The following is a 10,845-nucleotide window of genomic DNA, read 5'->3' as shown; positions in this document are numbered from 1 at the left end:
TCTCCAAAGGGGACATACAGATGGCCAAGAGACATATTAAAAAATGCTCAAAGTCACTGATCATCAGAGAGATGCAAATTAAAATGACAATTAGGTATCACCTCACACCTCTCAGAATGGTTACCATCAACAAATCAATAAGTGACAAGTGCTGGTGAGGATGCAGAGAAAAGGGAACTCTAAAACACTGCTGATGGGAATGTACACTGATGCAGCCATTATGGAAAACAATACGAAGTTTCCTCAAAAAATTAAATATAGAACTGCCATTTGACCCAGTGATCCCAGTTTTAGGACTATATCCTAAGAAATCTGAAACACCAATTGGAAAGAATGTATGCACCCCCTATGTTCATGGCAGTGCAATTTATAATAGCTAAGATCTGGACATAGCCCAACTGCCCATCAGTAGGTGAATAGATAAAAAAAGCTGTGGTGCATTTACACCAGGGAATACTATGCAGCAGTAATAAAGAAGGATCTCTTACCCTTTGAGACAGCATAGAGGGACCTGGACAGTATTATGCTAAGCGAAATAAGCCAGAGAAAGACAAATATACAATGATCTCACTCACAGTGGAATCTAATGAACAACATAAACGATTAACAAAATAGAGCCAGAGACATAGAAGCATGGAATAGACTGTCAAATCTTAGAGGGAAGGAGGTGGAGGGTTAGGGGGATGGGATGAGATCAACCAAAGAACTTGTATGCATATATACATAACCCATAGACACAGACAATAGGGTGGTGAAGGTCTGGGGCAAGAGGCAGGGGCAAGCTAGAAGAGGTCAATGGGGGGGGGGGGCAAGGGGACATATGTAATACTTTCAACAATAAAGATTTTTTTAAAAAGTAAAGAGAAGTAAAAAAAAATCAGTTGTGTTACTATAAATGAACAATAAAAAGGAAATTACAAACCATTGCATTTACAATAGATCAAAAAAGAATAAACTACCCTGGCCATTGTTGTTCAGTTGGTTAGAGCACCATCCCCTGCCCCAGGAGTTCATGGGTTCAATTCCTGGTCAGGGAAATACCTAGGTCACAGATTCAATCCCTTGTCGGGTTGTGTAGAGGAGGCAACCCACCAATCAATGTCTCTCTCTCTCTCTCTCTCTCTCTCTCTCTCTCTCTCTCCCATTCTAAAATCAATAAATTACCAAAAAAATATTTTTTAAAAAAGAACAAACTACTTAGGAATGAGCATAACCAAAGAAGCAAAAGATGTATGCACTGAAAACTACGTCCATAAGTGTTTCTAAAAGAATGTTTCTAACAAACAGAAGCCCATAAATGAAAAGACATTGCAAAATTGTTAATTGAAAGACTTAATATTGTTAAGCTATCAATACTACCTAACACAATCTACCTATTCAATTAGAATCTTATAAAAATCCGATGACATATTTTCAGAAATAGAAAAATACATTCTAAAATTCATACAGAATCTCAAGGAACCCCAAATAGCCAAACTATTGTATAAAGACAAATAAATTGGAGGGCTCAATTTTGTTATTATAAAAAATACTACAAAATACAGTAGTCTAAACAGTGTGGTACAGAAATAAAGACAGACATACAGACCAACGGAGCACAATACATAACTCAGAAAGAAACTTTTGCATATATAGGTAGTCAAACTATTTTCAACAAGGACATCAAGACCATTCAATTGGGAAAGGGCAGTCTTTTCAACAAATGGTGCTGTCTGGGAAAACTGATACCCACATATAAAGAAATGAAGTTGGACCCTTACGCCATATACAAATTAACTCAAAGTGAATCAATACCAAAATGCAAGAGGTCAAACTATAAAATACTTAGGGGAAAACTTTATGTCACTGGTTTGCAATTATTTCTTAGCTATGATACCAAAAGTACAGGTAACAACATTTTTTAAAACACATAAGTTTGACTACATCAAAATTTAAAACTTTTGTACATCAAAAGTCACTAGCAAGAGGGTTAAGAGGCAATCCATAAAATGGGAGAAAACATGGACTAGTGATATATCAAATAAGTTATTAAAGTCCAATTAATAAAGGGTACTTCTATCATTAGGAAAATGCAAATGTAAACCACAATGAGATATCATTTCACACCCATTAGGATGGCTACTATCAATAAAACAGAAAATAACAAGTGCTGACAAGGATGTGGAGAAATTGAAATCCCCGTGCACTGCTGCTGGGAACATAAAATGGTGTAGCCACTGTGAAAAACAGTGTTGTGAGTCCTCAGAAAATTAAAAATAGAATTAGCATATGATCCATCCCACTTCTGTTATATACCCAAAAGGATTGAAAGTATAGTCTCATTTGTTATTAATGTACTTATATTCATAGCAGCAGCATTTACAATAACCAAAAGGTGAAAACAATCCAGTGTCCATCAGTAGCTGAATGGATAAAAAAGTATCATATATACTAGAAGCCCAGTGCACCAATTCGTACATGGGTGGGGTCTGGCCAGCCTGGCCCCGATCAGCGGATCAGGGTCAGGCCTATCTGGAAGAAGAGATGGCTGGAGGTTGGCCGGTGGGACCGCCCCAATTGGGGCCCTATCAAGGCCAGGTTGGTTGGGGGAGGGAGGGTGTGGGCGATTGGCCGGCCAGCCCCACCCCCGATTGGTGTGGGGAGGGGCGATTGGGGGCCAGCAGCATGGGGGAGGGGCCATGGGTGGTTGGCCAGCCCTGCCCCTGATCAGAGTAGGGGGGCTGACCAGGGGCAGAGCTGGCTGGGGGGAGGGGCCATGGGCCGATCAGGGTGGTGGGGCCCCATTGGGGCAGGGCCAGCATGGGGGAGGGGCTACAGGCAGTTGGCCGGCCATTCGGGTGGGGGGGTGATAAGGAGTGGGGCCAGCAGCGGGTGGGGCTGTGGGCTGATCGAAGTGGGGCCAGCTGGGGGGAGGGGCCTCTGGAGGTTGGCCAGCCGGCCCCACCCCCCAATTGGGCCTGTTTGCTGGCTGCAGTGGGCATCATAGCAACCGGTCGTTCCAGTCGTTTTGGTGTTGGCCTTTTATATATATAGATAGATAGATAACAGAATATTATTCAGCCTTAAAAAGGAAGCAAATTTGGACACATGATATAATGTAGCTTAACCTTGAGAACATTTCAAGTAAAACCAGCCAGATACAGGACAGATACTGCATGTTTCCATTTACATAAGGTGCCTAGTGTTGCCAAATTTATGGGGATAGAAAGTACAATAGTGGTTGATGAGGTCAGGTGGGAGGAGGAAATGGAGAGTTTTTGTTTAATGAGTACAGAGTTTCAGTTACAGAAGATGAAAAAAGTTCTGGTGATGGATGGGTCCACCAATGTCAATATACTTAATGCCACTAAACTGTAAACTAAAAAGTAGTTAAAATGGTAAATTTTATGGTATGTTTATTTTACCACAAAGGAAAAAGCAAAACTTTCAGTACTTTATAAAACAAAAAAATTTAAATCAAATAATAACTTAGACTAATGAACAAGAATGCAACATAAATGATGAAGTGATAAAATAGATCAATTTAAAAGAACACAGAAAAATTATATATTTAATATTCAGAAATAAAATACTGCATGTATACTTTGGTGTAATTATAATGAATCAGTATCATAGTGACCCCTATATACAACACTCAGATTTTAGAATTGTGAATCAGGTTGATATTTGCCAATTTTAAAAGATTCTACCATATTTGGGTGTTTATTTTAAAAACATATGTAATAGGGTAAAAGCATAGACCCTGTGGACTATATCAGCATCAGAGCAATTTATTTTGTGATTGTAGGATGGGTGGTAGAGGGATGTATACTGTATATTCTCAGATTACTCTCCTAGGATTGGTTAGTCGAGGACAGAAAATAAAATAGCCTGGGATTTAGTGAGGCTAAAGGAGATGTGGGTTTGTAAACTCCAAATGAAACAGAAGAATGACCAGAGGTCAACGAACTACAACAGGAACCTCTGCTAGCAGCTCAGCTAAAAGACAAATGTCAAAGCCTCACAGGCTTTGACAACCATGACCACTGAAGAAAAACAACCTTGGGATTTAAGAATCAACAGGCCATAAAGAAGCTTTAGGAGAAGGTTCAGTAGAAAACTAAGGCCAGACGCCAACGCCCATAGGGTCAAATAGACAATGGGTGGTAATGATTTGAATCAGCAAGTGTTCATGACATTTTCTGGGATCATCCACCAGCATTTCGGGTGACTTTGGGGACATCTCTTCATCTCTTTGAACTTGAATGTCTTTATTTATAAGAACTGGTACAGCAAGCAACCATCAACAAAATGAAAAGGGAACCCATTGTATGGGTAAACATATCCACCAATGATATATCTGATAAGGAGTTAATTTCCAAAATATATAAAGAACTTATACAATTCAACATTAATCCTATTTTAAAATGGGAAAAGACCTGAATAGACACTTCTCCAAAGAGGACATAAAGATGGCCAATAGACATGAAAAAATGCTCAACATCACAAATCATCAGAGAGATATTCTAAGAATACTGAAACACCAATCAGAAAGAATATATTAACCCCTTTGTTCATAGCAGCATTGTTCACAATAGACAAGATCTGGAACCAGCCTAAGCACCCATTAGTAGTTAAGTGGATAAAGAAAACTATGCTACATTTACACAATGGAATACTATGAGGCTGTAAAAATAAAGGAACTCTTACCTTTTGCAATAGCATGGATGGACCTGGAGAGTATTATGCTAAACAAATAAGCCAGTCAGAGAAAAACAGTACTACATGATCACACCTACATGTGGAATCTAATGAACAAAATAAACTAATGAACAAAACAGAACCAGAGACATTTATACATGGTACAGACTGACAGATGTCAGAGACGAGGTCGTGGGGCAGACAGGATGAAAGAAGGTGAAGAGAATAGCCAAAGTACACATATGCATAGCCCATGGGCACAGACAACAATGTGGTGAGGGCCAGAGGGAGGGGAGGGAAGGAGCTAGGTAGAGGGTGGCAAATGGGAAGGTGGAATGGGGAACATCTGAAATAATGTCAACAATAAAAATAAAATATAAAAAAAATTAATAAATAAAATAAAATATAATTTTTAAAATGTGGTACAACAATAGCTACCTCACTGAATTTTTGCAAGGATTAAATGAAAGGCACTTTATATTTTTGTTCCACCAGAAAACTGAACTTTGAGAGTGTTGGTGGTGCTTAAATCATACAATTGGGAGAATCAATTTCTATTTCCTTCTACTTACAAATCCTGGGAAAGAGATGATGGCAAAGAATTGACCCTGTTAATGATCTCCCAAACTCTCAGCCTTTACTTTATGCTACTCAAACAATAAATGGTCAAATTATTTGAACTCTTCTATAAAATAAAATGGAAGAATTTTTGCTTTCCAATGATAATTAAAATAGAAATGGGGAAAGGGAGAGCATTGTGAGAGTGACTGGAAATAAAGAAAGAGAAGAAAGAGTGAGAGATCTGAGCAACATGGCATGTGTGTGTGTGTGTGTGTGTGTGTGTGTGTGTGTGTGTGTGTGTATTTGGTGTAGGCGGAGTACTGAGAATAAAGACAGCACAGGGAAATCCTGTTGTCAGGAATAGCCATAAAACATTTAACAATATAAATGCCTTCCAGTAAGTGCCATCATGCTACCTCTAATAATAAAAGTGTAATATGCTAATTAGACCAAATGTCCTTACGGATGACTTTCCGGATAAAGCCGGGGCTACGCGAGGGAAGCCCGGGTCCCAGATGCCTGCTGGTGGCTGGAGGGAAGCCCAGGTCCCAGGTGCCAGAGGGAAGCCGGTGCTGGCAGCCGGGGGAATGAAGGCCTACTCTTGCACAAATGTTGTGCATCGGGCCTCTAGTATTATTATATTAGGTGATGAAATAATCCTTCACTCCATTTTGCCAACTTTTAGAAAACTTGTGTGACTGCATGAGCAACAACATTATGAGAGGGATAGCTTTTAAGTCTGAGCCAGCAGGGCAGAGCACCAGTAGGCAAGTAATGAGTTAGGTTGAGATAATAATGAGGGAAAGATATTAGGACACTAATGAATTGGTGAAAGGAGTAAGAAAAAAACCTCATGGACCCAGATAACAGTATGGTGATTACCAGAGGGAAAGGGGGTGGGGCAGGTGGAGGAGGAGGGTAAACAGGGATAAATGGTGAAGGAACAAGGCTAGATTTGGATTGTGAGTGCACAGAATTGTACACTTAAAACCTATATAACTCTATTGACCAATGTATCCTCAATAAATTCAATTAAAGAGAGCTGATGAAAATAAATGTAAATAGAGCTTGGAACTACAAGCAGAGACACCTCCCCCTAAATCATGTAGTTTTTGCACCCTCTGCAGGCTAGATGGGCTCCATTCTCATCTGGAATTTAACCTTGCCTGTCCAAGATGGAAAGAGAAATCTGAGAAGGTCTGGTGCTGCCATTCTGGCTCAGCTCTGGGACTGTGATACCTGGGTCCCTGAGAAGTAGAGGACATCTAGCATCAGGGTTAGGAAGAGGAGTGAACATAGAAACTATGAGGTGGGAACCTCCTCAATATCCTTACATGGAATTTTCTATGCTTGTCTTCTGTTAGAAAGGAAGAGTCTCCCTGTCCATCCAAGAGGAATTCTTGCATATATGGTTTGAATTTCATCCTCCCACACCCATCATGTGGTCCCTTCTTCAGCTATGCTTTCTGTACCCTGCATCTTAAATGTTCTCTCTCTACTGGTTCTTTACCATCCAAATATCCTCAAACCTATTCCATCCCAAAGAGGATCTCTCACACTTCTTGCCGCATTCTGGCCCCTCTTTTCTCTATAAAATCAGTGTGACCTTCTTATATTCAACTTACCTGAATTTCATTCATTATTTTTAATTGTAAGAATTTTGCTGTGATTTCATCACTCACAATACCATGTTCAAACATTCCACTGACCCAAAAGATTTGTAGTGAAAAGCAACAGTCCCCATGCCAACTCCCAAACACAAAATCAATGTTATTTATGTCTCAGGTTTTGCAATTGTTTCTGAAGTCACTTGTATTTCATCTATGTATCTCATTTTCTCTTCCTTTTCATTTCTTTCCATATGTATGGTGATGAAACAAGGTTGTTTGTCTCCTCAAACAGATTTTGCTGGTTATTTCCTGGTGGTTTAACATGTTCCCTTATCATCTGTACTTCCTATACATTAGTGGTTATATCCATAGATTCTATAAGAATTGCTAACAATTTTACGTTTCACGGTGCCTTCATAGTTGTTGCTAAATATTTCTGCTATAGGTACATAATTATTGCCAATGTCTCTTCCTGTGAATTTAGCCACTACAGATAATCATTTTTAGATGTATTATTTTATTAGGTTTTACAAACTGTTGGTATTCTAACTCCATCATTCCTGCTTCATTAGCCTGAATATACCTAAGAAGTAAAATATTGCATAAAGATGTCTGGATTACAAGTTGGCAAGAATGTGGGATTGGAATTGGTTTAAGGTCAGTCTATTGCTGAATCTTCAATTATAAGGGTTAAGGGACATACCAAAGATCAGGCATAGAGGTCCAGTGGAGTGAAGTAGCTGTGGTTCCATGATGACTCCTTTTTCTGATGGAAGTGTGCTTGATGTTCAGTGGTCGCTATACTCAGGAAGAGTGAAGATGCACCAGGGCAGAGAGCCTGGAAAAAGAGGCTTGCTGCTAGTATTAGATTCATGGACCGGTGTAGGCCATAATCTATCAAAACTCAGGGGTCGCCAAAACCGGTTTGGCTCGGTGGATAGAGCGTCGGCCTGCGGACTGAAAGGTCCCAGGTTCGATTCCGGTCAAGGGCATGTACCTTGGTTGCGGGCACATCCCCAGTAGGAGGTGTGCAGGAGGCAGCTGGTCGATGTTTCCCTCTCATCGATGTTTCTAACTCTCTATCCCTCTCCCTTCCTCTCTGTAAAAAATCAATAAAAATATATTTAAAAAAAAAAAAAAACTCAGGGATTCACCTTCTTAATGTGTATAGAAATTTCTATGGGCTACATTTCTACACTTCCCTTTTCTACATATTTCCTTATCATTTCACTGACAGTAGGTTTAACTGTGACAACCACATTTTGATGAGGAACTTAGGTTTTATTTTATATTCATTAGGAAGCTCTTAGAAGGGGTTAAGCAACTAACCCACATCATTCTAGTGGGATTGGTCATGGGCCTTGCATGCAGCTTGGTCTTCCTGATGGGTATGTCAGAAACGCAAAGCCCTGACTGCCTTTACTTGTATTTATCAAGGTTGTTTCCGCAGTGAGCAACAATGCGCAATGAGGTCATGTTCTTATAGACAAAGAATGAACATGACCTGCTTACCACAAAAGTGGTGAGTTCCCCCAACTCGGTGTTCCTCTCCTATAATGCAGCCCATTGTGTGTGCTGACATCCACATGCACCCAACTGCATCATTCTCATAGGACTTGGGAGGGCATGAGGGACTGATTTGAATATGAACTGTGGCTATTGCTTTTGCTCCATGTAATAATGTCCCCTTTGTTACTGAACTAAAAGTTTTCTGTCTTCTGCTACCATCCCTCAAACAACAACTAGTCAAATCTAACTAGTTTATAAAGACCCTTCACTGTTCTTGAAAATTACACCCATCCTATTGGCAAAAATTCAAAAGTGATAACTTTCTATGCTGATGAAGATGCAGAGAAAAGGGACCTCTGGTACCATGCTACAGCCTTTTTGTTAAACAAGTTAACAATAATATACATTGGTGTATATTTATTGGCAAACTCATTGAATTGCAGACATCAAATATATACAGATTTTACATGTCAAGCATACCTGAAAAGGTGGTTTTCACACCCTGGCTGTTGTGGCTCAGTTGGTTGATTGTGGTCCCATGTACCGAACTTTCACTGGTTTGATTCCTGATCAGGGCACATACCCAGACTGCAGGTTCAATACCTAATCGGGGGTATATATGGGAGGTAGCAGATCAATGTTTCTCTCTCTCATATCTATGTTTCTTTCTCTCTAAAAAATCAATTAAGACATTTTTTAAGAAGTTGGTTTTCAAAAAACAAAACATCCTATATAAAAATATATATACATTTTAGTCTAAAATCTCATTTATGAGAATCTATCCTATAAATATAAGGGTATACATACCAAGGTATTGATTAAAGCACTCATGATAGTTAATACTGAACACCCATCAAAAGAGTAATCCTTGTCCTAGCTGGTATGGCTCAATGGATAGAGTATCGATCTTCGGACTGAAGGGTACCAGGTTCAAATCAAGGGCACATACCTCGCTTGCAGGTTCACTTGTTCTGGTTGGGGTGTGTGCAGGAGACAACCAATAGATGTGTCTCTCTCACATCTATGTTTCTTTCTGTCTCTCCCTCTCCTTTCTAATCTCTCTAAAAATAAATGGAAAAATATCATTGGGTGAGGATAAACAAAAATAAATAAATAAATAAATAAATAAATAAATAATAGTGTTGTTGTTCTTTTAAAAAGAGAGTAATCCTTCAAGCTAGCAAAGAGAGCAGTTAAATCTCCATCTATGGTTCTAAAGGTATTGTCAACATGTTTTTGTTTTAGATAGAGAGGAGGGGAGGGCAGGAAGGAAGGAAGGAAGGAAGGAAGGAAGGAAGGAAGGAAGGAAGGAAGGAAGGAAGGAAGGAAGGAAGGAAGGAAGGAAGGAAGGAAGGAAGGAAGGAAGGAAGGAAGGAAGGAAGGAAGGAAGGAAGGAAGGAAGGAAGGAAGGAAGGAAGGAAGGAAGGAAGGAAGGAAGGAAGGAAGGAAGGAAGGAAGGAAGGAAGGAAGGAAGGAAGGGAGGGAGGAAGGAAGGAAGGAAGGAAAACATCCATCGGTTGCCTTCAGTATGAATCTTGACCAAGGATCAAACCCCGCAACCTGGGTATGTGCCCTGACTGGGAATCAAACCTAAAACCTTTGCGTGTACTGAACAATGCTCCAACCAACTGAGCCACACCAACCAGGGCTATGCATTGTTAACTGTGGAAAATAAAATCTAGAGTGTGACCTCATTTTGTGGAATAAATGACCCAAACCATATGAAGCAATCCTATTAACAGAAAGGAGGGGGCAAGCAGAAACAGTAGATATTGACATTGGTTGTCTGTCTTGGAATGGGGATGTGGATAGAAAACAAAAGTGAGAAGAGGGATACATTGCCTACTCTAGGTGCATGGACACCAAAAGTCTTATTACAGGAAATACCCTAACTATCCCTGAACTCTGGAGTGTCACTCAAGAAGGGCCTTCTGCCTGGCCAGAGTGGCTCAGTGGTTGAGCATGGACCTATTGATTCTGGTCAGGGCACATACCAGGGTTGCAGGCTCAATCCCCAATAGGGGGCATGCAGGAAACTGCTGATGGATGATTCTCTCTCATCGTTGATGTTTCTATCTCTCTCTTACTCTCCCTTCCTCTCTCTGAAATAAATAAAAAACATATTTAGCCCTACCCAGTTTGGTTCAGAGGATAGAGTGTCAGCCGTCAGACTGAAAGGTCCCAGCTTTGATTTCAGTCATGGGCACATACCTCAGTTGCAGGCTCAATCCAGGCCCCAGTTGGGGCACCTGTGGGAGGCAACCAATCCACGTGTCTCTGTCACATATATATTCCTCTTTCTCTGTCTCTCCCCCTCTCATCCATTCTCTCTAAAACTCAATGGAAAAATGTCCTCAGGTGAGGATTAACAAAATAAGTAAATAAATAAAAAAGAATTGAAACCCAGGACCCCTTCAGAAAATACTATTCAATAATAAAACCGGTGTTGATCAAGGTGGGGGGGGGGGAGACATATGTAATACTC

This window comes from Myotis brandtii, unplaced genomic scaffold (assembly GCF_000412655.1).
Source record: "Myotis brandtii unplaced genomic scaffold, ASM41265v1 scaffold5360, whole genome shotgun sequence".
NCBI classification, from domain to species: Eukaryota; Metazoa; Chordata; class Mammalia; order Chiroptera; family Vespertilionidae; genus Myotis; species Myotis brandtii.
This window is presented reverse-complemented; position numbering follows the sequence as displayed.